The 27,983-nt window shown below is 43.4% G+C and overlaps 1 protein-coding gene across 3 annotated transcripts in view; it reads right to left on the bottom strand.

The window, feature by feature from the left end:
- Window positions 1-27,983, bottom strand: part of CDKAL1 (CDKAL1 threonylcarbamoyladenosine tRNA methylthiotransferase) — a 1,052,012-nt gene that overhangs the window by 164,541 nt on the left and 859,488 nt on the right. The window lies entirely within an intron of this gene.

Below are 27,983 nucleotides of genomic sequence, written 5' to 3'. Positions count from 1 at the left end.
GAAGACAGACTGGAGGGGCGCCGATATCAGAAGGGCTGGCAAGTATGATACTAGGAGTAAGGAACTTAGATTTAGAATTAGAGGCCACACTCCAGAGGTAAAATAAGAAAAAAAAACACTGGAGTGTTGCTTTAAATTGTGAGCTCCACACAGACTGCTGAAAATAGTGAAAATCTATGAAATACATTGAGGAATGTTGGTGTTATATAAGTAATAAAAATCAATTAAACATGTTCAACAATAGGGCATTTTTCTTACACTAAGTGTATCTAACCTAAGATCTCCATGTAGCACGAACGTGCCCTCCCAGAACATCATAAAGCACCCACCTGGCACCAACAAGATCTAATGCTAAGAGTTCTCTGAGGTCCTTACGAGCGAAGGCCGGGCAAGGCCAATTTTCTCAATTATGGCCATAATTATTCCTCGAAGATGAGCCAAACCATCTCATGAATTAGAAGAAAATACAACTCAGAATTAATGGGAAATTTAAACAGCTTGAGAAATAAGAAAGGATTAAAAGCAAAGGCAGAGAAACCTGACCTCACACTACTGAGGTGATAGGAGTGAAGAGTGAAGTCTGTGGACGGGTCCCTGACCTTTGGGTTAATTGGGAATTCCAAACCAGAAGAGGGGCTCACACAAGTCTGCAGCACCTGTGTGTGGATGAACAAATGGGGGGGTCTGTAATTGGAAAATTATTTCTTCTTTCCTATTTCTTAATAAAATTCATTAAAACTAGTCAGAAATTACTTTTCCATTAAATTAGCTCTTGCTTAAAGTAATTTCTTTAGTCTTTGTGTACAGTTTTATTTAAGACACTAGTAATTACATTGATTGAACCCTTCATGAAAAACAGGTCCAATGTCTGTCATGATAAAAAAAGAAAGTTGTGTCTTATAGTTAGTCATTTACAATGCAAACTTCTTGTCCAGACCTGCAAGGACACAGCATTGATTAACCCTGCAGATGCTAAAACCAAACCACAGACAATCAAGTTGGGTAGACATTTTTTTATATTTATTTCCTGTTTCTTATTTATTTTGCTTGTTTATACAGCAGCAGCATATTCTGCAGCGCTTTACTGGCATTGACATCACTTACTGATCCCACTGGGGCTCACAATCTAGATTCCCTATCAGTATGTCTTTTAGAATGTGAAAAGGAATCGGAAAACCTAGAGGAAACCCACACAAACACGGGGAGAACATACAAACTCGATACAGATGTAGTCCTAATGCAAACCCAGGGCAATCGTGCTAACCACTGAGCCACCCTACTAGCCATACATAAGCAAATCATACACAAATAGTAGACGCTAGCATAATCAGAACACAAATCTCCATCTCTAAGGATATGTGCCCACGAGCTGCAAGCCGCAGCCTTTTGGTCACAGTGCATGTTCGCTGCGTCCAAAGCGCTGCCATCTATTGAATGGAAGTGAATCCGCATGTGTTCACTGAACGGAGCAGATTCACGGCGCCCAATACATTGTATGGGTGAAATTGACATGCTGCGATGTGGAAAGATGCTCCGCATGTCAGTCTCCACAGGTGAGCCGCGGGCATCTCTGGATGCATAGTGGGCATGGGGTTTCTTGAAATCCCACCCACTATGCTGTAACATCTGGACGCTGCGGGTTGGGCACAGCACAAGTATGCAGCGTCCAACCCGCAGCGTTTACTGATCGTGGACACATACCCCTATAGTGTAATGTGTAGCAAAAGAAAACACATGAAATCCTGTATGCAAAAACCACAACATCGTTTTCTATAAAAGTAGTTTTTGAAACATTACCAATAGTGATGAGCGAACGTGCTCAAATTACCAACATTTTTTTTTTTAAAAAAAGGGGTCACCAATGAAAATAAAAAGATGAGAGCATTCTGCCGGTTACTATGCTGCCCCATATTATTGTCTAATTTACGGCCGCAACATTTGGAAACACCATACTTCAGCCAAACCAGACTTCGGTTACCATGAGCCACATTAGGATACTGGGTTCATTAAATCCACAGCCGGACGCCGGATCCCCAAGCAGAACACCAGCTACCACCAACGAAGTCTACAACCTGCTGAACGGCAATTAGAACAGCCCAAAACTTGACTTTCCATTGGAAGTAGTGATTTTGAGAACTGTATATACTGGGAAACTGCTGTTTATGCAATTTCTAAATATATAAATGAAGGTTCACAGAAGGTGACCGAGCTCTGAAAGCAGCTAAATCAATGTTATTGGCAGGGAGTGTTACAGTAATTTCTGTGTCACCCAGGTTCAAGCCCTTGGACTGGAATCAGACTCCAAGCTTCTCTTAAGATGAGAACAAATGCAATTAGAGGTTCTGATGGATCCTATAAATAACCAGATAATCTGGGCTGCTCTTTTCCAGACGGTAACGCGTGTTGTTCTCAGACACCGACAAGAATACAGAAAGGGAAGAGAGAAAATCAGCAGCTGATGACTAAAGATTTTATTCATGTTCAGAAAACATTCTTGTCCTTGTTTGATCCTTGTGTTATGGAACAAACAATGTCTGCACTGAGAAGAAAATCTGCACACTTACGACTGAGCGGAACTCTGTGTATTCATTACAGAGCGGCCATGTGACTGCAGGGAAAGCACTGAGTCACTGCGCGGCTAGGGATCATGCAGAACAATGTCAACTATTAAAGCCCCACTCACAACAACCAGCTACATCTTCCACATGAGAATATTTTGTGAAAAGACAAAGTGATTCATGGTGTGTCATGTGGCTGAATGTGCAGTATCAGTGCGCCATCTCCTACCAGCACAATGCACAGACCTTAGGGGGGTATTCCCATCTCCAAGATCCTCTCCCAATATGTAGTAGGTGTAATAAGAAGAATATTAGCAAATACCTCCAATTAGAAATGTAGCATAGTTCTTCTGATTCACTATGCTGCTTACCCCATATGCTTGTGATCAACTTTTATTGCATTTATTGAAATCACAGGTTGAAAAAGAAATATGAAAAGCGCTGAGATGCACTGGTTTTAGCCATCACTGTGGAGAGTCTTCTCCCCTCATAGGCATTGTATAGTAATAGGGACAGATTTTCTCAAGCTTTCTTTTTATAATTGCCGTATATACTTGTGTACAAGCCGAGATTTTCAGCACATTTTTTTTGTGCTGAAAACGCCCCCCTCAGCTTCTACACGAGTCACTGTCTAGAAAGCCAGCGTGGGAGGGGAGCAGTAGAGCAGCGGCAGCTGTGACATCATACTCACCCTCCTTGCGCCTTCGCTGAACGTCCCTGCATCTCTGTTGTCCCGGTGCTGCAGCGCTTCCTGTGCTGAGTGGTCACGTGGTACTGCTCATTAAGGTAATGAATATGCCCGCGTCTCCACTCCCAAAGGCATGGAGCGCATATTCATTACCTTAATAAGCGGTACCACATGACCACTCAGCACAGGAAGCGCTGCAGCACCGGGACAACGGAGATGCAGGAACGTGCAGCGACAGCATGAGGAGGGTGACGGAGGAGGATGGGGGGTAGCCGAGCAATGCATACAAGATGGGAGAGTGTTGTGAATTTGGTTTTTGGGCTCCCCCGGTGGTCACTGGTGGTACTGGACTTGTGTGCTTCACTTTCTCTGTTCACCTGTTTCCATCAGGATATGGGAGTATCCTATTTAGCCTTGCTGCTCAGTTATTCTAGTGCCGGCTATCAATGTAACCAGAGCCTTTCTGTTGCATGTTCCTGCTTCTAGACTACTATCAGCTAAGTTGGACTCTTAGTCCTAAGTTTGTTTTGCATTTTTGTTCCAGTTCACAGTTATGTTATTTTTCTGTAGCTGGAAGCTCTTGTGGGCCGAAATTGCCACTCCGGTGTCATGAGTTGACACATGAGTCTTAAAGTAATTTCGGGATGGTATTCTAATAGGGTTTTCAGCTGACCGTGAAGTTCCCTATTGTATCTTCTTGCTATCTAGTAAGCGGACCTCGCTTTGCTGAACCTACCTTCATACTGCGTGTGTCTTTTCCTCTGAACTCACCGTCAATATATGTGGGGGGCTTCTGTCTCCTTTTTGGGGGAATTTCCCTAGAGGTAAGCCAGGTCTGTCTTTTCCTCTATTAGGGTTAGTTAGTCCTCCGGCTGGCGCTAGGCGTCTAGGGATAAAACGTAGGTACGTCACCCGGCCACTGTTAGTTGTGTGGTAGGTTTAGCTCACGGTCAGCTCGAGATTTCATCACCCAAGAGCTAGTCTGTTGTTTAAGTTCTCTGACGTTCCCTTGCCATTGGGAACCATGACAGTATGGCCGGCCAAGGGTTAAAACCGTTGGCAGAAGAAAGGAGAGAAAAAGAAGTCTGCAGATTTTTATTTTTTTTTTTCCTCTGAGCTTGCTCTATAGTTGACTTAGTTGCATTTCTGCTCTAATTGCAGCCTTTGTCTCTCTCTCTCCTTCTAATCCTTGAATGGCTCTGATCTCACCTGATTAAAATGGATCCTCAGAGTTTGGCTACAGGTTTGAATAATCTTGCTACGAAGGTTCAAAATTTACAGGATTTTGTTATTCATGCTCCTATATCTGAACCTAGAATTCCTATACCAGAATTTTTCTCCGGGGATAGATCTCGTTTCCTGAATTTCAAAAATAATTGTAAATTATTTCTTTCCCTGAGATCTCGCTCCGCTGGAGATCCCGCACAGCAGGTTAGGATAGTAATTTCTTTGCTGCGGGGCGACCCTCAAGACTGGGCATTTGCATTGGCACCCGGGGATCCTGCGTTGCTCAATGTGGATGCGTTTTTTCTGGCTTTGGGGTTGCTTTATGAGGAACCTAACTTAGAGATTCAGGCTGAAAAAGCCTTGATGGCCCTATCTCAAGGGCAAGATGAAGCTGAAATATACTGCCAAAAATTTCGTAAATGGTCTGTGCTTACTCAGTGGAATGAGTGCGCCCTGGCGGCGAATTTCAGAGAGGGTCTCTCTGATGCCATTAAAGATGTTATGGTGGGGTTCCCTGCACCTACAGGTCTGAATGAGTCCATGACAATGGCTATTCAGATTGATCGGCGTTTGCGGGAGCGTAAACCTGTGCACCATTTGGCGGTGTCTTCTGAGAAGGCTCCAGAAAATATGCAATGTGATAGAATTCTGTTCAGAAGCGAACGGCAGAATTTTAGGCGAAAAAATGGGTTGTGCTTCTATTGTGGTGATTCAACTCATGTTATATCAGCATGCTCTAAACGTACAAAAAAGGTTGATAAGTCTATTTCAATTGGCACCTTACAGTCTAAGTTTATTCTGTCTGTGACCTTGATTTGTTCATTATTGTCAATTACCGCGGATGCCTATGTCGACTCTGGCGCCGCTTTGAGTCTAATGGATTGGTCCTTTGCCAGGCGCTGTGGGTTTGATCTAGAGCCTCTGGAAGTTCCTATACCTCTGAAGGGTATTGACTCTACACCATTGGCTAGTAATAAACCACAATACTGGACACAAGTGACTATGCGTATGAATCCAGACCATCAGGAGATGATTCGCTTCCTTGTGTTGTACAATCTACATGATGTTTTGGTGCTCGGATTGCCATGGTTACAATCTCATAACCCAGTCCTTGACTGGAAAGCAATGTCTGTGTTAAGCTGGGGATGTCAGGGGGCTCATGGGGACGTACCTTTGGTTTCCATTTCGTCATCTATTCCCTCTGAGATTCCGGAATTTTTATCTGATTATCGTGATGTTTTTGAGGAGCCTAAGCTTGGTTCACTACCTCCTCACAGAGATTGCGATTGTGCCATAGATCTGATTCCGGGCAGTAAATTTCCAAAGAGTCGTTTATTTAATCTATCTGTACCTGAACATGCTGCTATGCGAGAATATATTAAGGAGTCCCTGGAAAAGGGACATATTCGTCCTTCTTCATCTCCCTTAGGAGCTGGTTTTTTCTTTGTATCTAAAAAAGATGGCTCTTTGAGGCCGTGTATTGATTATCAACTCTTGAATAAAATTACAGTCAAATATCAGTATCCTCTGCCACTGCTTACTGATTTGTTTGCTCGAATAAAAGGGGCTAAGTGGTTCTCTAAGATTGATCTCCGTGGGGCGTATAATTTGGTGCGAATTAAGCAGGGGGATGAGTGGAAAACCGCATTTAATACGCCCGAGGGCCATTTTGAGTATTTAGTAATGCCTTTTGGTCTTTCAAATGCCCCTTCAGTCTTTCAGTCCTTTATGCATGACATTTTCCGTGAATATTTGGATAAATTTATGATCGTGTATCTGGATGATATTTTGATTTTTTCTGATGACTGGGATTCTCATGTCCAACAGGTCAGGAGGGTTTTTCAGGTTTTGCGGGCTAATTCCTTGTGTGTGAAGGGTTCTAAGTGTATTTTTGGGGTTCAAAAGATTTCTTTTTTGGGGTACATTTTTTCCCCCTCTTCCATTGAGATGGATCCTGTCAAGGTTCGGGCTATTTGTGATTGGACGCAACCTTCTTCTCTTAAGAGCCTTCAGAAATTTTTGGGATTTGCTAATTTTTATCGTCGATTTATAACTGGTTTTTCTGATGTTGCTAAACCTTTGACTGATTTGACCAAAAAGGGTGCTGATGTCGCTGATTGGTCCCCTGCTGCTGTGGAGGCCTTTCGGGAGCTTAAGCGCCGCTTTTCTTCCGCCCCTGTGTTGCGTCAGCCTGATGTTACTCTTCCTTTTCAGGTTGAGGTCGATGCTTCCGAGATCGGAGCTGGGGCGGTCTTGTCGCAGAAAAGTTCCGACTGCTCCGTGATGAGACCTTGTGCGTTCTTTTCTCGAAAATTTTCGCCCGCCGAGCGAAATTATGATATTGGTAATCGGGAGCTTTTGGCTATGAAGTGGGCTTTTGAGGAGTGGCGTCATTGGCTTGAGGGGGCTAGACATCAGGTGGTGGTATTGACCGATCACAAGAATTTGATTTATCTTGAGTCTGCCAGGCGCCTGAATCCTAGACAGGCGCGCTGGTCGTTGTTTTTCTCTCGGTTTAATTTTGTGGTCTCATACTTACCAGGTTCTAAAAATGTGAAGGCGGATGCCCTTTCTAGGAGTTTTGAGCCTGATTCCCCTGGTGATTCTGAACCTACAGGTATCCTTAAGGATGGGGTGATATTATCTGCTGTTTCCCCAGACCTGCGACGGGCTTTGCAGGAGTTTCAGGCGGATAGACCTGATCGTTGCCCGCCTGGTAGACTGTTTGTTCCTGATGATTGGACCAGTAGAGTCATCTCGGAGGTTCATTCTTCTGTGTTGGCAGGTCATCCCGGGATCTTTGGTACCAGGGATTTGGTGGCTAGGTCCTTCTGGTGGCCTTCCCTGTCTCGAAATGTACGAGTTTTTGTGCAGTCTTGTGATGTTTGTGCTCGGGCCAAACCTTGTTGTTCTCGGGCTAGCGGATTGTTGTTATCTTTGCCTATTCCGAAGAGGCCTTGGACTCACATCTCTATGGATTTTATTTCTGATCTCCCTGTTTCTCAGAAAATGTCTGTCATCTGGGTGGTGTGTGACCGTTTTTCAAAGATGGTTCATTTGGTGCCCTTGCCTAAGTTGCCTTCCTCATCCGAGTTGGTTCCTCTGTTTTTTCAAAATGTGGTTCGCTTGCATGGTATTCCGGAGAATATCGTTTCTGACAGGGGGACCCAGTTCGTGTCTAGATTTTGGCGGGCGTTCTGTGCTAGGATGGGCATTGATTTGTCTTTTTCGTCTGCGTTCCATCCTCAGACTAATGGCCAGACTGAGCGAACTAATCAGACCTTGGAGACTTATTTGAGGTGTTTTGTGTCTGCGGATCAGGATGACTGGGTTGCCTTTTTGCCGTTGGCGGAGTTTGCCCTCAATAATCGGGCTAGTTCTGCCACTTTGGTTTCTCCTTTCTTTTGCAATTCGGGGTTTCATCCTCCTTTTTCTTCCGGTCAGGTGGAGTCTTCGGATTGTCCTGGAGTGGATACTGTGGTGGATAGGTTGCATCGGATTTGGGGACAGGTGGTGGACAATTTGGAGTTGTCCCAGGAGAAGACTCGGCATTTTGCTAACCGCCGTCGTCGTGTTGGTCCTCGTCTTCGTGTTGGGGAATTGGTGTGGTTGTCTTCTCGTTTTGTCCCTATGAGGGTTTCTTCTCCTAAGTTTAAGCCTCGGTTCATCGGCCCGTATAAGATTTTGGAGATTCTTAACCCCGTGTCCTTTCGATTGGACCTCCCAGCATCTTTTTCTATCCATAATGTCTTCCATCGGTCATTATTGCGCAGGTATGAGGTACCGGTTGTGCCTTCCGTTGAGCCTCCCGCTCCGGTGTTGGTTGAGGGTGAATTGGAGTACGTTGTGGAGAAGATCTTGGACTCCCGTGTTTCCAGACGGAAACTTCAGTATCTGGTCAAGTGGAAGGGCTACGGTCAGGAGGATAATTCTTGGGTGACAGCCTCTGATGTTCATGCCTCTGATTTGGTCCGTGCCTTTCATAGGGCTCATCCTGATCGCCCTGGTGGTTCTTGTGAGGGTTCGGTGCCCCCTCCTTGAGGGGGGGGGGGTACTGTTGTGAATTTGGTTTTTGGGCTCCCCCGGTGGTCACTGGTGGTACTGGACTTGTGTGCTTCACTTTCTCTGTTCACCTGTTTCCATCAGGATATGGCAGTATCCTATTTAGCCTTGCTGCTCAGTTATTCTAGTGCCGGCCATCAATGTAACCAGAGCCTTTCTGTTGCATGTTCCTGCTTCTACACTACTATCAGCTAAGTTGGACTCTTAGTCCTAAGTTTGTTTTGCATTTTTGTTCCAGTTCACAGTTATGTTATTTTTCTGTAGCTGGAAGCTCTTGTGGGCCGAAATTGCCACTCCGGTGTCATGAGTTGACACATGAGTCTTAAAGTAATTTCGGGATGGTATTCTAATAGGGTTTTCAGCTGACCGTGAAGTTCCCTATTGTATCTTCTTGCTATCTAGTAAGCGGACCTCGCTTTGCTGAACCTACCTTCATACTGCGTGTGTCTTTTCCTCTGAACTCACCGTCAATATATGTGGGGGGCTTCTGTCTCCTTTTTGGGGGAATTTCCCTAGAGGTAAGCCAGGTCTGTCTTTTCCTCTATTAGGGTTAGTTAGTCCTCCGGCTGGCGCTAGGCGTCTAGGGATAAAACGTAGGTACGTCACCCGGCCACTGTTAGTTGTGTGGTAGGTTTAGCTCACGGTCAGCTCGAGATTCCATCACCCAAGAGCTAGTCTGTTGTTTAAGTTCTCTGACGTTCCCTTGCCATTGGGAACTATGACAGGAGAGGGGAACCATGCATACAACAGTGGGAGCCACACAGAGCAGGACAGGACAGGGGGAGACACACAGAGCAGGACAGGACAGGGGGAGCCACACAGAGCAGGATAGCATGGGGGAGCCACCCAGAGCAGGACAGGATGGGGGAACCACACAGAGCAGGACAGGATGGGGGAGCCACACAGAGCAAGACAGGACGGGGGAGCGACACAGAGCAGGACAGGATGGGGGAGCCACACAGAGCAGGACAGGTTGGGGGAGCCACACAGAGCAGGACAGGACTGGGGGAGCTACACAGAGCAGGACAAAATGGGGGGAGCCACAGAGAGCAGGACAGGATGGGGGAGCCACATATAGCAAAACAGGACGGGGGAGCCACACATAGCAGGACAGGGATGAAGGGACAATACATACCCGGCTTATTCTCAAGTCAATAAGCTTACCCAGTTTTCTGTGGCAAAATTAGGTGCCTCGGCTTATACTCGAGTATATACGGTATTATTATTATTGATTGGGGCTGAGTGAAACAATTTGTGGACAGCATTGGTATTTTTATAGAGGTTTTCCTAATTTAACAGGTAAATTGCCACAAGAATTGCGATTCTTAAAAATACAAGATCAGCCTTGATTACAGTCCAATTTTACAGTGCCTCTCCCTGCGCCTTGCCAATTTTTATGAAGCAATGATGTCACATCTACAGTATGCTACTGCTGCAGTCAATCAATGGTTCAGGGGTTGGCCAAATAAACAAGTAGAGCAAGACATGCGGAACCAGGTGATTGGCTGCAGCGGTTACATGATTTAGACTGGATATGACTGCTGTAAAATTGTCAGCAAAGGTTGCCATGGAGCAGGGGAGAGGCAGTAACGCCGATTTTCTTATTGTCAAGCAGTCAAATCCTGTAAAACGGTGAAACCTAATGAAAAATAGCAGAACATTAGTAATTTAGTAGTTTCAGGAGAAATCATTTAAATACTTGCCTAAGTATAATAAATATGGATTTTTTCTTCAGAAAAAAATAAAACAAATCAATATAATTCTGAGCAAAACTGAAATGATATGATAGAGATACAGAGAAGGTATGTTTGATGCATGAAACTTCAACTACAGCTCTGGGAATTGATTTTTTACAAAAGAAAAAAAAAATCACACAGTGCAGTCTTTGGGATTTGCCCTCTGCCCCCTAGAAAGCCCCGGCAATGTCACAGCTGCAGTATATATCCAAAAGGAAAACTAAAGCTATGCAGTCCTCTGAAACACCAGAACTATGTTCAACCATCTGATGTGACTGAATTTAGAGACAAAGCAGAAGAAATTACAGATTGCAGAATGTTGTGAAGACTTATTCTACAAAGAGAACTGGCTTTAAGGTGAAGTTCAAGGAAATCTGATTGAAAGCTTATCCTTAGAACGGACCATTACTGTATGATCAAGGTAATGCCTGACACAGCAATAAACTGCAGATGTACCTGGTACCACAGCTTATCCGTGAGGGGCACCATTTACTAGAATGGGCCGATTTTCTGTTATGCAGATTAGTTGGTTGGGATCCTAGAGTGGGACCCCCAGAGATCAGATATTGCTGAAAAAGCCAACAATGTTATCTTGGAAAACCCCTTTAAAGGGACAGTATCAGCACAGAATGACCATTCATACCAAGTACAGGCGCTCGGTGCTCAATGGTGGGGCCAAACAATTAAACATACCTTCAAACTTGTTTGGTTTCCATCTATCTTCAGCCTTCCCTGGCCCTATGAAGCCAGAACTGTCAATCAAAGAAGAGTGGGGGTAGAGAGAGAAGGGAAACAATCAAGTGGGAAGGTGTATTTAAATAATTAGCATTGACGCGGGTTGCGTATTTTGGCCAAAATATTATCTAATACCTCACATATTTATATATACGTTTTTGCACTTTATTTTTCGGGGAGCAGTTGGGCCCATTTTGTCTTGTAAACGGTGTTGTCTGTTCACATGGGATGCATCTGGATAGCGCTGGGCAGCCCTCCTGATCTAATAGTATGGGCGTACCTAATAGGCTGTTAACCTGGATGCTGTGCATGTCCATTGTGTGATCAGCGCCAGATAAAAGTCTTCTTTGTGTAATTACATACGAAGCAACCACCCCCCTATTGGAATTGGCAGGCTGTGAGCAGTTGCCTCATCGGTATTTTTGCACCTGTGTTGCTCCATCTTAACTACATGGGTCCACGTGAGGCCTGGGCAGGTAATTAACCATCTCTGCCTTTTGCTAGTGTTTTGTTTTTTAAATGATTAGCCCCATCATGAAGCAGCAATACGTAGTATGAACAGTCAACTCTTTAAAGGGTCTCTGTCAGCACAGAATGACTGTTCAAATGATGTACATTCACTCGGGGCATCAGGGCCAGTTTTAGACAAAGTGTGGACCTGGGCAAATGTTTAAAGTGGGGCCCCAAATGCTCACATATTGCACCCATCACACAGAAACATTTCTGTTGTATTTACATGCGCTGAGTTCAGGCCGCTAAGCGAGAGTGATCGACAATATTGAGGCTTGTTTCCCGGCCTCTTTACACCAGCTGAGGAAGAATGATGGGGACATAACGATCACTAGTAGATCAATCTGTTCCCATACAGTATCATGTTATCAGTAGCATATCTACAGTTTTCACTGCACAAAGTGCTGCTGAGAACAATGATTTCTGTTCCAGCATAAACAATCCAATCACTCGATAAATAGGCAGCATTTTGCTTCTTTAGTATAATGCACCCCTCCATAGTGCACCATACAGCACAATACATAGCCCACAGTGTTCCATATAGTACAATGCATCCCATAGTGCTTCATACAGTACAATGCATCCCATAGTGCTTCATACAGTACAATGCACCCCATAGTGCTTCATACAGTACAATGCACCTCATAGTGCTTCATACAGTACAATGCATCCCATAGTGCTTCATACAGTACAATGCATCCCATAGTGCTTCATACAGTACAATGCACCACATAGTGCTTCATACAGTACAATGCATCCCATAGTGCTTCATACAGTACAATGCACCCCATAGTGCTTCATACAGTACAATGCAACACATAGTGCTTCATATAGTACAATGCACCCCATAGTGCTTCATATAGTACAATGCACCCCATAGTGCTTCATATAGTACAATGCACCCCATAGTGCTTCATATAGTACAATGCACCCCATAGTGCTTCATACAGTACAATGCACCACATAGTGCTTCATACAGTACAATGCATCCCATAGTGCTTCATACAGTACAATGCACCCCATAGTGCTTCATACAGTACAATGCACCACATAGTGCTTCATACAGTACAATGCATCCCATAGTGCTTCATACAGTACAATGCACCCCATAGTGCTTCATACAGTACAATGCAACACATAGTGCTTCATATAGTACAATGCACCCCATAGTGCTTCATATAGTACAATGCACCCCATAGTGCTTCATATAGTACAATGCACCCCATAGTGCTTCATACAGTACAATGCACCACATAGTGCTTCATATAGTACAATGCACCCCATAGTGCTTCATACAGTACAATGCAACACATAGTGCTTCATACAGTACAATGCACCCCATAGTGCTTCATACAGTACAATGCACCACATAGTGCTTCATATAGTACAATGCACCCCATAGTGCTTCATACAGTACAATGCACCCCATAGTGCTTCATACAGTACAATGCACCACATAGTGCTTCATATAGTACAATGCACCCCATAGTGCTTCATACAGTACAATGCACCCCATAGTGCTTCATACAGTACAATGCACCACATAGTGCTTCATACAGTACAATGCACCCCATAGTGCTTCATACAGTACAATGCACCACATAGTGCTTCATACAGCATGATGCATCCCATAGTGCTTCATACAGTACAATGCACCACATAGTGCTTCATATAGTACAATACACCCCATAGTGCTTCATACAGTACAATGCACATGCACCCCATAGTGCTTCATATAGTACAATGCACCCCATAGTGCTTCATACAGTACAATGCACCCCATAGTGCTTCATACAGTACAATGCATTCCATAGTGCTTCATATAGTACAATGCACCCCATAGTGCTTCATACAGTACGATGCATCCAATAGTGCTTCATATAGTACAATGCACCCCATAGTGTTTCATGTAGTACAATGCACCCCATAGTGCTTCATACAGTACAATGCACCCCATAGTGCTTCATATACTGTAGTACAATGCACCCCATAGTGCTTCATATAGCACAATGCACACCATAGTGCTTCATACAGTACAATGCACCCATAGTGCTTCATACAGTACAATGCACCCCATAGTGCTTCATACAGTACAATGCACCCCATAGTGCTTCATACAGTTCAATGCAGCACATAGTGCTTCATACAGTACGATGCACCCCATAGTGCTTCATACAGTACAATGCACCCCATAGTGCTTCATACAGTACAATGCACCCCATAGTGCTTCATACAGCACAATGCATCCCATAGTGCTTCATACAGTACAATGCACCACATAGTGCTTCATATAGTACAATGCACCCCATAGTGCTTCATACAGTACAATGCACCCCATAGTGCTTCATACAGTATGATGCACCCGATAGTGCTTCATACAGTACAATGCAGTCCATAGTGCTTCATATAGTACAATGCACCCCATAGAGCTTCATACAGTACAATGCATTCCATAGTGCTTCATATAGTACAATGCACCCCATAGTGCTTCATACAGTACAATGCATCCCATAGTGCTTCATATAGTACAATGCACCCCATAGTGTTTCATGTAGTACAATGCACCCCATAGTGCTTCATACAGTACAATGCACCCCATAGTGCTTCATATACTGTAGTACAATGCACCCCATAGTGCTTCATATAGTACAATGCACACCATAGTGCTTCATACAGTACAATGCACCCATAGTGCTTCATACAGTACAATGCACCCCATAGTGCTTCATACAGTACAATGCACCCCATAGTGCTTCATACAGTACAATGCACCCTATAGTGCTTCATATAGTACAATGCACCCCATAGTGCTTCATAGAGTACAATGCATCCCATAATGCTTCATACAGTACAATGCACCCCATAGTGCTTCATACAGTACAATGCAGTCCATAGTGCTTCATATAGTACAATGCACCCCATAGTGCTTCATACAGTACAATGCACCCCATAGTGCTTCATACAGTACAATGCAGTCCATAGTGCTTCATATAGTACAATGCACCCCATAGTGCTTCATACAGCACGATGCACCCCATAGTGCTTCATACAGTACGATGCATCCCATAGTGCTTCATACAGTACAATGCACCCCATAGTGTTTCATGTAGTACAATGCACCCCATAGTGCTTCATACAGTACAATGCACCCCATAGTGCTTCATATAGTACAATGCACCCCATAGTGCTTCATACAGTACAATGCACCCCATAGTGCTTCATACAGTACAATGCACCCTATAGTGCTTCATATAGTACAATGCACCCCATAGTGCTTCATAGAGTACAATGCATCCCATAATGCTTCATACAGTACAATGCACCCCATAGTGCTTCATACAGTACAATGCAGTCCATAGTGCTTCATATAGTACAATGCACCCCATAGTGCTTCATACAGTACAATGCACCCCATAGTGCTTCATACAGTACAATGCAGTCCATAGTGCTTCATATAGTACAATGCACCCCATAGTGCTTCATACAGCACGATGCACCCCATAGTGCTTCATACAGTACGATGCATCCCATAGTGCTTCATACAGTACAATGCACCCCATAGTGTTTCATGTAGTACAATGCACCCCATAGTGCTTCATACAGTACATGCACCCCATAGTGCTTCATATAGTACAATGCACCCCATAGTGCTTCATAAAGTACAATGCAGTCCATAGTGCTTCATATAGTACAATGCACCCCATAGTGCTTCATATAGTACAATGCACCCCATAGTGCTTCATACAGTACAATGCACCCCATAGTGCTTCATACAGTACAATGCAGTCCATAGTGCTTCATATAGTACAATGCACTCCATAGTGCTTCATACAGCACGATGCACCCCATAGTGCTTCATACAGTACGATGCATCCCATAGTGCTTCATATAGTACAATGCACCCCATAGTGTTTCATGTAGTACAATGCACCCCATAGTGCTTCATACAGTACAATGCACCCCATAGTGCTTCATATATTACAATGCACCCCATAGTGCTTCACATAGTACAATGCACACCATAGTGCTTCATACAGTACAATGCACCGCATAGTGCTTCATACAGTACAATGCACCACATAGTGGTTCATACAGTACAATGCACCCCATAGTGCTTCATACAGTACAATGCACCCCATAGTGCTTCATACAGTACAATGCAACACATAGTGCTTCATAGAGTACAATGCAACACATAGTGCTTCATACAGTACAATGCACCACATAGTGCTTCATACAGTACAATGCACCCGATAGTGCTTCATACAGTACAATGCAGTCCATAGTGCTTCATATAGTACAATGCACCCCATAGTGCTTCATACAGTACAATGCACACCATAGTGCTTCATACAGTACAATGCACCCCATAGTGCTTCATACAGTACAATGCATTCCATAGTGCTTCATATAGTACAATGCACCCCATAGTGTTTCATGTAGTACAATGCACCCCATAGTGCTTCATACAGTACAATGCACCCCATAGTGCTTCATATACTGTAGTACAATGCACCCCATAGTGCTTCATATAGTACAATGCACACCATAGTGCTTCATACAGTACAATGCACCCATAGTGCTTCATACAGTACAATGCACCCCATAGTGCTTCATACAGTACAATGCACCCCATAGTGCTTCATACAGTACAATGCACCCTATAGTGCTTCATATAGTACAATGCACCCCATAGTGCTTCATAGAGTACAATGCATCCCATAATGCTTCATACAGTACAATGCACCCCATAGTGCTTCATACAGTACAATGCAGTCCATAGTGCTTCATATAGTACAATGCACCCCATAGTGCTTCATACAGTACAATGCACCCCATAGTGCTTCATACAGTACAATGCAGTCCATAGTGCTTCATATAGTACAATGCACCCCATAGTGCTTCATACAGCACGATGCACCCCATAGTGCTTCATACAGTACGATGCATCCCATAGTGCTTCATACAGTACAATGCACCCCATAGTGTTTCATGTAGTACAATGCACCCCATAGTGCTTCATACAGTACAATGCACCCCATAGTGCTTCATATAGTACAATGCACCCCATAGTGCTTCATACAGTACAATGCACCCCATAGTGCTTCATACAGTACAATGCACCCTATAGTGCTTCATATAGTACAATGCACCCCATAGTGCTTCATAGAGTACAATGCATCCCATAATGCTTCATACAGTACAATGCACCCCATAGTGCTTCATACAGTACAATGCAGTCCATAGTGCTTCATATAGTACAATGCACCCCATAGTGCTTCATACAGTACAATGCACCCCATAGTGCTTCATACAGTACAATGCAGTCCATAGTGCTTCATATAGTACAATGCACCCCATAGTGCTTCATACAGCACGATGCACCCCATAGTGCTTCATACAGTACGATGCATCCCATAGTGCTTCATACAGTACAATGCACCCCATAGTGTTTCATGTAGTACAATGCACCCCATAGTGCTTCATACAGTACATGCACCCCATAGTGCTTCATATAGTACAATGCACCCCATAGTGCTTCATAAAGTACAATGCAGTCCATAGTGCTTCATATAGTACAATGCACCCCATAGTGCTTCATATAGTACAATGCACCCCATAGTGCTTCATACAGTACAATGCACCCCATAGTGCTTCATACAGTACAATGCAGTCCATAGTGCTTCATATAGTACAATGCACTCCATAGTGCTTCATAAAGCACGATGCACCCCATAGTGCTTCATACAGTACGATGCATCCCATAGTGCTTCATATAGTACAATGCACCCCATAGTGTTTCATGTAGTACAATGCACCCCATAGTGCTTCATACAGTACAATGCACCCCATAGTGCTTCATATATTACAATGCACCCCATAGTGCTTCACATAGTACAATGCACACCATAGTGCTTCATACAGTACAATGCACCGCATAGTGCTTCATACAGTACAATGCACCACATAGTGGTTCATACAGTACAATGCACCCCATAGTGCTTCATACAGTACAATGCACCCCATAGTGCTTCATACAGTACAATGCAACACATAGTGCTTCATAGAGTACAATGCAACACATAGTGCTTCATACAGTACAATGCACCACATAGTGCTTCATACAGTACAATGCACCCGATAGTGCTTCATACAGTACAATGCAGTCCATAGTGCTTCATATAGTACAATGCACCCCATAGTGCTTCATACAGTACAATGCACACCATAGTGCTTCATACAGTACAATGCACCCCATAGTGCTTCATACAGTACAATGCATTCCATAGTGCTTCATATAGTACAATGCACCCCATAGTGTTTCATGTAGTACAATGCACCCCATAGTGCTTCATACAGTACAATGCACCCCATAGTGCTTCATATACTGTAGTACAATGCACCCCATAGTGCTTCATATAGTACAATGCACACCATAGTGCTTCATACAGTACAATGCACCCATAGTGCTTCATACAGTACAATGCACCCCATAGTGCTTCATACAGTACAATGCACCCCATAGTGCTTCATACAGTACAATGCACCCTATAGTGCTTCATATAGTACAATGCACCCCATAGTGCTTCATAGAGTACAATGCATCCCATAATGCTTCATACAGTACAATGCACCCCATAGTGCTTCATACAGTACAATGCAGTCCATAGTGCTTCATATAGTACAATGCACCCCATAGTGCTTCATACAGTACAATGCACCCCATAGTGCTTCATACAGTACAATGCAGTCCATAGTGCTTCATATAGTACAATGCACCCCATAGTGCTTCATACAGCACGATGCACCCCATAGTGCTTCATACAGTACGATGCATCCCATAGTGCTTCATACAGTACAATGCACCCCATAGTGTTTCATGTAGTACAATGCACCCCATAGTGCTTCATACAGTACAATGCACCCCATAGTGCTTCATATAGTACAATGCACCCCATAGTGCTTCATACAGTACAATGCACCCCATAGTGCTTCATACAGTACAATGCACCCTATAGTGCTTCATATAGTACAATGCACCCCATAGTGCTTCATAGAGTACAATGCATCCCATAATGCTTCATACAGTACAATGCACCCCATAGTGCTTCATACAGTACAATGCAGTCCATAGTGCTTCATATAGTACAATGCACCCCATAGTGCTTCATACAGTACAATGCACCCCATAGTGCTTCATACAGTACAATGCAGTCCATAGTGCTTCATATAGTACAATGCACCCCATAGTGCTTCATACAGCACGATGCACCCCATAGTGCTTCATACAGTACGATGCATCCCATAGTGCTTCATACAGTACAATGCACCCCATAGTGTTTCATGTAGTACAATGCACCCCATAGTGCTTCATACAGTACATGCACCCCATAGTGCTTCATATAGTACAATGCACCCCATAGTGCTTCATAAAGTACAATGCAGTCCATAGTGCTTCATATAGTACAATGCACCCCATAGTGCTTCATACAGTACAATGCACCCCATAGTGCTTCATACAGTACAATGCAGTCCATAGTGCTTCATATAGTACAATGCACTCCATAGTGCTTCATACAGCACGATGCACCCCATAGTGCTTCATACAGTACGATGCATCCCATAGTGCTTCATATAGTACAATGCACCCCATAGTGTTTCATGTAGTACAATGCACCCCATAGTGCTTCATACAGTACAATGCACCCCATAATGCTTCATATATTACAATGCACCCCATAGTGCTTCACATAGTACAATGCACACCATAGTGCTTCATACAGTACAATGCACCGCATAGTGCTTCATACAGTACAATGCACCACATAGTGGTTCATACAGTACAATGCACCCCATAGTGCTTCATACAGTACAATGCACCCCATAGTGCTTCATACAGTACAATGCAACACATAGTGCTTCATAGAGTACAATGCAACACATAGTGCTTCATACAGTACAATGCACCACATAGTGCTTCATACAGTACAATGCACCACATAGTGCTTCATAGAGTACAATGCATCCCATAATGCTTCATACAGTACAATGCACCCCATAGTGCTTCATACAGTACAATGCAGTCCATAGTTCTTCATATAGTACAATGCACCCCATAGTGCTTCATATAGTACAATGCACACCATAGTCCTCCATACAGTACAATGCAGCCCCCACAAGAGTACAATGCAGTCCCACAGGAGTATAATGCAACCCCATAAAATATAATGCAGCCCCTTAGAAATATAATGCAGCCCCATAGAATTAAAAAAGCATCCCCATAGAATACAATGCAGCCCCATAGAGTGCAATGCAGCCCCAAAGAGTAGTTCAAACATTACAATGCACACCATAGTCTGCCATACAATACAATACAGCCCCACAGGCGTACAATGCAGCCCCATAGGAGTATAATGCAGCCCCATAGGAGTATAATGCAGCCCCATAGGAGTATAATGCAGACCCATAAAATATAATGCAGCCCCATAGAATTATAATGCAGCCCCACAGAATTATAAAGAAGCCCCATACAATATAATGCATTCCCATAGAATACAATACAGCCCCATAGAATATAATGCAGCCCTAAAGAATATAATGCAGCCCCATAGGAATATCATTCAGTCCCATACGAGTATAATCCAGCCATATAGAATATAATGCAGCACCATAGGAGTATCATGCAGCCCCATGGAATATCATGCAGCCCAATAGAGTATAATGCAGCCCCACAGAATATAATGCAGCCCCATAGAATATAATTCACCCCCACAGAATATAATGCAGCCCCATAAGAGTATAATGCAGCCCCATAGAGTGTAATGCAGCACCAATGGAATATAATGCAGCCCCATAAAACATAATGTAGCCCCATAGGACTATAATACAACCCCCAATATAGAGTAGAATGCAGCCCCCATATAGAGTAGAATGCAGCCCTTATAGTCCTCCAGTATTACAGCCACCACATACTCCCTGATTTAAAAACTAAATAACTGGTGATACAGTTGAATGCACGATGTGTTGGACGCTGGCCTCCCTGACTCACGGGCCCCATAGAAGCTGTGTGGTCCATCACTATTAGCGGCATGCCACAGGCTGCTGGCCCCTGGGGTAATGGGGGCCCTAGGCCAGTGCCTAGTCTGCCTGCCCTTAACACCAGCCCTGTGGGGCATTATAGCGTGGCCAATCATTTACATGCACCTTACCACCTGCTTGTTTTCCATATGCCTCCTCCCTTCTTTTGCTCTATGAAGCCAGAGCTGTCGAAGAAGAGGGAGATGGAGACTGAGGGACAAGCAGCAGGAGGGAACAATCATTCTGGGATGACAGAGTCTCTTTAAAGTTGGGTTTCAAAGGTTCTGACTGATGTTTTGTGCCATGAGGCTGAGAACAGAGGTAAAACCACATGCAGTTTACAATGAATTACTGAGGTTCAGTATAAAGTACAGGTATAGTTCACAGACACCATGTGCGGTGCTTGTACTGCCACAGAACGAAGGCAATTTACAGTAATTCAAATGTGGTTTTGCTGCTTGGTTCCAGGCTATGTGGCAGAATATCAGCTGAAAGTTGTGATCAAAACCTCAGAAACTTCTCTTCCTTCTCTACCATCTATCAGAAGATTGTATTTTGCCAACTTGATCTATTTGACAACCAAGATTACAGACATGATCAATAGAGTACCATTGAGTCTAAAGCGATCCTGCATCGATCCCCAATGGTTACTGGATAGCATTATCATTCAGGAAAGCTGGCATTACAGAACAGCACGGCCACTTCTGTCAGGACTTCAGGAAAAGGAATCTGATTGCTTTCTCAATATGTATGGTGTAACATTGGTGTTAACCAGGCAAGTGCTTGTGCCCTCGTAGACACCTTGTTAAAACCTGCAGGCACTGGACCCAGTATCAGCAGATCTAGTAGATGCACTCATTACATTCTAATATCTTAGTTATACAGAGATGACAGCTATACATTTTACTCTCATAGACCACTTTATTAATGATTGTGTGTGACAAGCACATTCATCACGCACCTCTTTTATTATTCAAAACCTTGCTTCTGCAGGCCAATCACGCACATGTATGATTAAAATGCACTTCCCTATTAAAACGGGGGGAAATAATAAGAAAGCATCAGCTCCGCAGTAAACAAAGCATACATCATGTTGGTAATTGCAGGTTAACCAACGTATCCCTTTTAAAATATGAGCAACATTGTTACTCCTAACGCTGCTGTTCCATCTTGCCGTAATTAGAAAATCTTTATTTGGTTAGAGAGAACATAAAGGTGGCTAACGTAATGTGATCTATTCAGTGCAAACCACTTTATCACAGACTGACATCCAAAAAACTAAATAGAATCCGGGAAATTGGACATTAACATGTGGCACTAAACTCCACAAGGTGGAGAATGCAAAAAAAGATTGCTTACATAGGCAAGAAAATGCTCTACGAGAGGAGTGATCTCTCTAAACCATATGCCAAATTACCATTTTTGTTGTGCATTTCCTCGCCGGAGAACAATACTTTGAATTTTGATTTTTTTTTTTTTACGGTTTTCCCTTTAGAGGCAAAATCTACTTTTTCAGAAGGCAGAGAAGATTAAGGAAAAGAAAAACAAATGAGGGTCCACAGCAAATCCCGTGCCTGTCTACAGATAATTCTGCCTGAGGCATGAAGTCAATGGAACAGACTGCTCTCTACAGAAATAACTCACAAGCGCTGTAATACACTAGCGTGTCAACTGCTATTAAAGACAAATGGCTCTCTCCGCAATAACAATATCCTGTTTTCAGAATTGAATAATTACATTGCTCCAACTACGAAGTGAGGAATAATTATGAGCAGCCAGTAATGAAGTTTTCCTCCCATTATGTATTTCCATGCATTTGCTTCACAACAGCACAAAATGCTACGCAGAGGAGAAGTGCCGAGAGCTGGATCCAAAATGCATCTTCTTTTCTATATATCCGCTATAGCATGAAGAGGCTTTTATATATTCCTTCTGCCACACAAAGACGGAAGCGGGCTGCAAATTGCATTGTCAATTAGGTGATTATTGAAGGTCGCTGTATGACATGTCCGGTGATTTGCAAACACAATACAATATTTTCAACTCGAAGAATCCTTTATTTGGGCACAGAATTTCTATCTATCAGACATGTAAAATTGGCTGAACAGAAGGAACACACCATGGGAGACGGTCATTTTTCCAAATGGACAAATATTCATAGAGAAACTCTAGCTATAAGAAACGTTCCCCAAGCCTAGACTAAAATTAAATTTCGTAACTACACCCCATTTTTCAATTTTGAGCAGCACTTTATGTGTTAATAACTTTGGAATGATTCCTCATATTCCAGTGATTAAGAGACTCCTTTTTCGTGATACATTGTTCTTTATGTTAGGGGTAAATATAGGTCGATATTTTCATAAAAAACTCTCAAAACGTATCTCAAATTTGACAAAAATTTTTAAAAATTAGCCATTTTCCACCTTTGAATTTTTATATTGTTAAACCTCATCATCATCTCACTAAAAAAAAGTGTAATACACTTTTACCAGATATCTACTTGACATCATCATCACTTTTCAAATGTTCTACTTTGTTGCAAAGTTAGAATGGATCAAAGTTTAGAAGCAATTTGTGAATTAACCCATTCAGTTTTGAAGTGCCTCTGGGGGCTTACATTTTGGAGAACTCACAAATGTGATACCATTTTAAATACTGTACATCTAAACACTGCTGTTGGAAGCTTTCTAACCTTTCAGGTGCTTCACAGGAATTCATTTTTCCACTAAAATACTGCTTTTCTTAGTTTCAGGTTGCCATGTCAACCATCAGTACTCCATGACCAGTCGCCTGGTACCGATGGGATTAAAAAAGAAGCCCCCTCCCTCCGTTAATCAACTAATAGGGATGATCGAATAGCTTTGTATAAGAGCTTATCCGTATATCTGCATAGGTAACCCAGATACCTGGAGCGCTCCCTGCCAGTATCCGGGTTACCTATGCAGCTATTCGGGAAGCGCTATAGCTATACGGATAAGCTCTTATACAAAGCTATTTGATCATTCCTACCAACTAGATGTTGCTGTCACTATTCACAGCTGCTTTTAGGGGGTTAAATGGCTGTGATCAAAGCTAACACCGATGAATATGGTCTTCGACAACACGTGTCGCAGCTTACTTTGGAAGTATATATGAAGATGATTTTCTATATGTACACTGATGAGCAAAAGGATAACAATGTTTTGAACTTTTGACTTACAGGTTCCATCCACTACTGCTTCGAAAGTGAGATTATCATCATTTTATAGACAATCATCTTGGACATCTCATACATAAATTTGACTAGCAACTATGTAGCATGTCATTAGTTATGTAGAGTCTTGTCATGTCACTGCATTGTTACGGTTTTGCTCCTGATGGTGGGAACATTTATTTCCTCCAGTACACTGCAAATTACAACCTGCTCTTGCATTCCCTAAGGCTAGGTTCACATTGCGTTATAGCAGCCCGTTCAACACATACGTTAAACGGGCTGCTGTAACGCAAGTGCCGACTTTGGCAGCACGCTAGCGCAGATAGAGCATCTGCTAGCTCTATCTGCGCTAGCAGTGACGGACCCGGAAACGCTGCAGCCCACGTCTCCGGGTCCATCACTCAATGACAGCACATCCCTAGCGCACGCCCATTGCGGGCGTGCGCTAGCGATGCGTCCGACATTGCAGTCAATGGTGGCCGTAACGGACTACGTTACACCGCGTTAATGCCGCGGTGTAACGTAGTCCGTCTAACGGACGCCACTAACGCAATGTGAACCCAGCCTAATAGGTCAGTGTGTTATTAGGTTGATTCCCAAGCATGAGGTCACTGGTTCAAATTGAAGAGCATCCACGAAGATTTACCAAGAAAAGAGAAACCGCATCATCCAGCTAATCGATAGCAGTCTCTCAGTTAAGAAAATTGCCAGACTGCATCATGTGAGTGCCATGACAGTTGGAAGAATGCTAAATGAAGTCAGTCCATCCATTCAGAAGCCAAGAAGAGGACATCCAGGCAAAATATCAGAGTCAGCTCATCACAAGGTCTGTCAGTTCTGGTGCGGCAAACACGCAGTGGAGGTGGCTCATATACTTCATAATAGTGAGACCACAGACGTCTATACAAGCATCGTGCCACCCATGTTGCACAAGTTTGAAATGGTGGTGTGAAAAAAGTTGAAGAAGTCAAGAGAGTAGGCTCTGATGGATGAAATTAGGTTTGGAAAAAAGTGGCTAGGTATCAAGAAATTGAATGAACTGTCTAGCTCAGTGAGGAAGCCTGATGAAATGGGGTTGTTTCACAGCCAAAGGCGTTGGATACTCGACCAGTATCGATGGTGGTCTCATTGCTAATCTATATGTGAGTACCCTACAAGACAAGTTACCTCACACACTCAAGTACTAGGGTATGAAAAAGAAGACATAGTGTTCCAGCAAGACAAAGACCAGAAGCATACATGGAAATTGTCGAAGAAATGGATCAGTGAAAATGAAGTAGAGATGCTGGATTGGCCCCCACAATCCCCAGAATTGAAGAAAAGGCTGTATAAATACCAAAGTGACTCGACCAGTATGAACCAACTTTGGTAACGTGTAGAAGAGACCTGAGATCAGATTTCAGTCATGACATGTTTGAATTTGATCAAGAGCATGCCCAGAAGGGTTCAGGTAATGTTGAAAGGCAAAGGTCAATTTAAAGAATACCAAAATAAAAAATTAGATTTTTAGGAACAAAACAGTAACAATGCAGTGACATGACAAGAATCTGCATAACTAATAATATGCAAAATAGTTGCAAGTCAAATTTATGTATGAGATAGCCAAGATGATTGTCTATAAAATTATGGTAGTCTCAAGTTCGCTGCAGCAGTGGATGGTGGGATATGGAGCCCGAAAGTCAAAAGTTCAAAACATTGTTACCCTTTCACTCGTCAATGCAACTTGCGTCAGTATGACCAATCAGATGAGTAAGATGTTGCTCCAATTCACTCATACCTGGACAATTCAGTATCCAGGGGAATTACAGGCTTCAATCAATCCCTATCAATTTTCTAACTCTCTCCATGCCTTTTGTGAGACGTCACCCTATGCGAGTTAACTTGTGTCTAGTACTAGTAAAACACAAATGTCTGAATGATTCCATCTATACAGTGCCTAAAAGTAGTATTCAACCCCCTGCAGATTTAGCAGGTTTAATAAGATGCAAATAAGTTAGAGCCTTCAAACTTCAAACAAGAGCAGGATTTATTAACAGATGCATAAATCTTACAAACCAAAAAGTTTTGTTGCTCAGTTAAATTTTTATAAATTTTAAACATAAAAGTGTGGGTCAATTATTATTCAACCCCTAGGTTTAATATTTTGTGGAATAACCTTTGTTTGCAATTACAGCTAATAATCGTCTTTTCTAAGACCTGATCAGGCCGGCACAGGTCTCTGGAGTTATCTTGGCCCACTCCTCCATGCAGATCTTCTCCAAGTTATCTAGGTTCTTTGGGTGTCTCATGTGGACTTTAATCTTGAGCTCCTTCCACAAGTTTTCAATTGTGTTAAGGTCAGGAGACTGACTAGGCCACTGCAACACCTTGATTTTTTGCCTCTTGAACCAGGCCTTGGTTTTCTTGGCTGTGTGCTTTGGGTCGTTGTCTTGTTGGAAGATGAAATGACGACCCATCTTAAGATCCTTGATGGAGGAGCGGAGGTTCTTGGCCAAAATCTCCAGGTAGGCCGTGCTATCCATCTTCCCATGGATGCGGACCAGATGGCCAGGCCCCTTGGCTGAGAAACAGCCCCACAGCATGATGCTGCCACCACCATGCTTGACTGTAGGGATGGTATTCTTGGGGTCGTATGCAGTGCCATCCAGTCTCCAAACGTCACGTGTGTGGTTGGCACCAAAGATCTCGATCTTGGTCTCATCAGACCAGAGAACCTTGAACCAGTCAGTCTCAGAGTCCTCCAAGTGATCATGAGCAAACTGTAGACGAGCCTTGACATGACGCTTTGAAAGTAAAGGTACCTTACGGGCTCGTCTGGAACGGAGACCATTGCGGTGGAGTACGTTACTTATGGTATTGACTGAAACCAATGTCCCCACTGCCATGAGATCTTCCCGGAGCTCCTTCCTTGTTGTCCTTGGGTTAGCCTTGACTCTTCGGACAAGCCTGGCCTCGGCACGGGAGGAAACTTTCAAAGGCTGTCCAGGCCGTGGAAGGCTAACAGTAGTTCCATAAGCCTTCCACTTCCGGATGATGCTCCCAACAGTGGAGACAGGTAGGCCCAACTCCTTGGAAAGGGTTTTGTACCCCTTGTCAGCCTTGTGACCCTCCACGATCTTGTCTCTGATGGCCTTGGAATGCTCTTTTGTCTTTCCCATGTTGACCATGTTTGAGTGCTGTTCACAAGTTTGGGGAGGGTCTTAAATAGTCAGAAAAGGCTGGAAAAAGAGATAATTAATCCAAACATGTGAAGCTCATTGTTCTTTGTGCCTGAACTACTTCTTAATACTTTAGGGGAACCAAACAGAATTCTGGGGGGTTGAATAATAAATGACCCTCTGATAAAACTTGTCACAATTTAAAAAAAAAATAAACAAAGAAATAACATTCTTTTTTGCTGCAGTGCATTTCACACTTCCAGGCTGATCTACAGTCCAAATGTCACAATGCCAAGTTAATTCCAAATGTGTAAACCTGCTAAATCTGCAGGGGGTTGAATACTACTTGTAGGCACTGTATATATAATTGTCTAAGGTCCACTTCCGTCTGTTTGTCTGTATGTCTGTAATGGAAATCCCGCTTCGCTGATTGGTCGCAGCCGGCTGGGCGCGACCAATCAGCGACAGGCACAGTCTGGACGCGAATTGGCCCCTCCCTACTCCCCTCCAGTCAGTGCCCCCTCTCTACTCCCGTCCAGTCAGTGCCCCGTCCATACTCCCCTCCAGTCAGCGCCCACGTAGCGTTTCAGAAGTCCATTAAACAGACTGCGTAACACCGTGGCATAACGCGGTGCAGCGCAGTCCGTTAACGGTGACATTAACCCTGTAAGTGTGATCAACGTTTTACTATTGATGCTGCCTATGCAGCATCAATAGTAAAAACATATAATGTTAAAAATAATAATTAAAAAAAATCATTATATTCTCACCTTCCGTCGTCCGCTCTGCTTTCCCGCTCCTCGCGACGCTCCGGTCCTAAGAATGCATTGCGGCAACGACCGTGATGATGTAGCGGTCTCGCGAGACCACTACATGATCACGGGTTATTGCCGCAAGGCATTACTGGGAACGGAGCGCCGCAACGAGTATCGCTAAAGGCCTGGGCTGGATCCGGGGGCCGCCGGAAGGTGAGTATATAACTAATTTTTATTTTAATTCTTTTTTTAACAGGGATATGGGGCCCACATTGCTATATAG

This window comes from Ranitomeya variabilis, chromosome 6 (assembly GCF_051348905.1).
Source record: "Ranitomeya variabilis isolate aRanVar5 chromosome 6, aRanVar5.hap1, whole genome shotgun sequence".
Taxonomy (NCBI): Eukaryota; Metazoa; Chordata; class Amphibia; order Anura; family Dendrobatidae; genus Ranitomeya; species Ranitomeya variabilis.
This window is presented reverse-complemented; position numbering and strand designations above follow the sequence as displayed.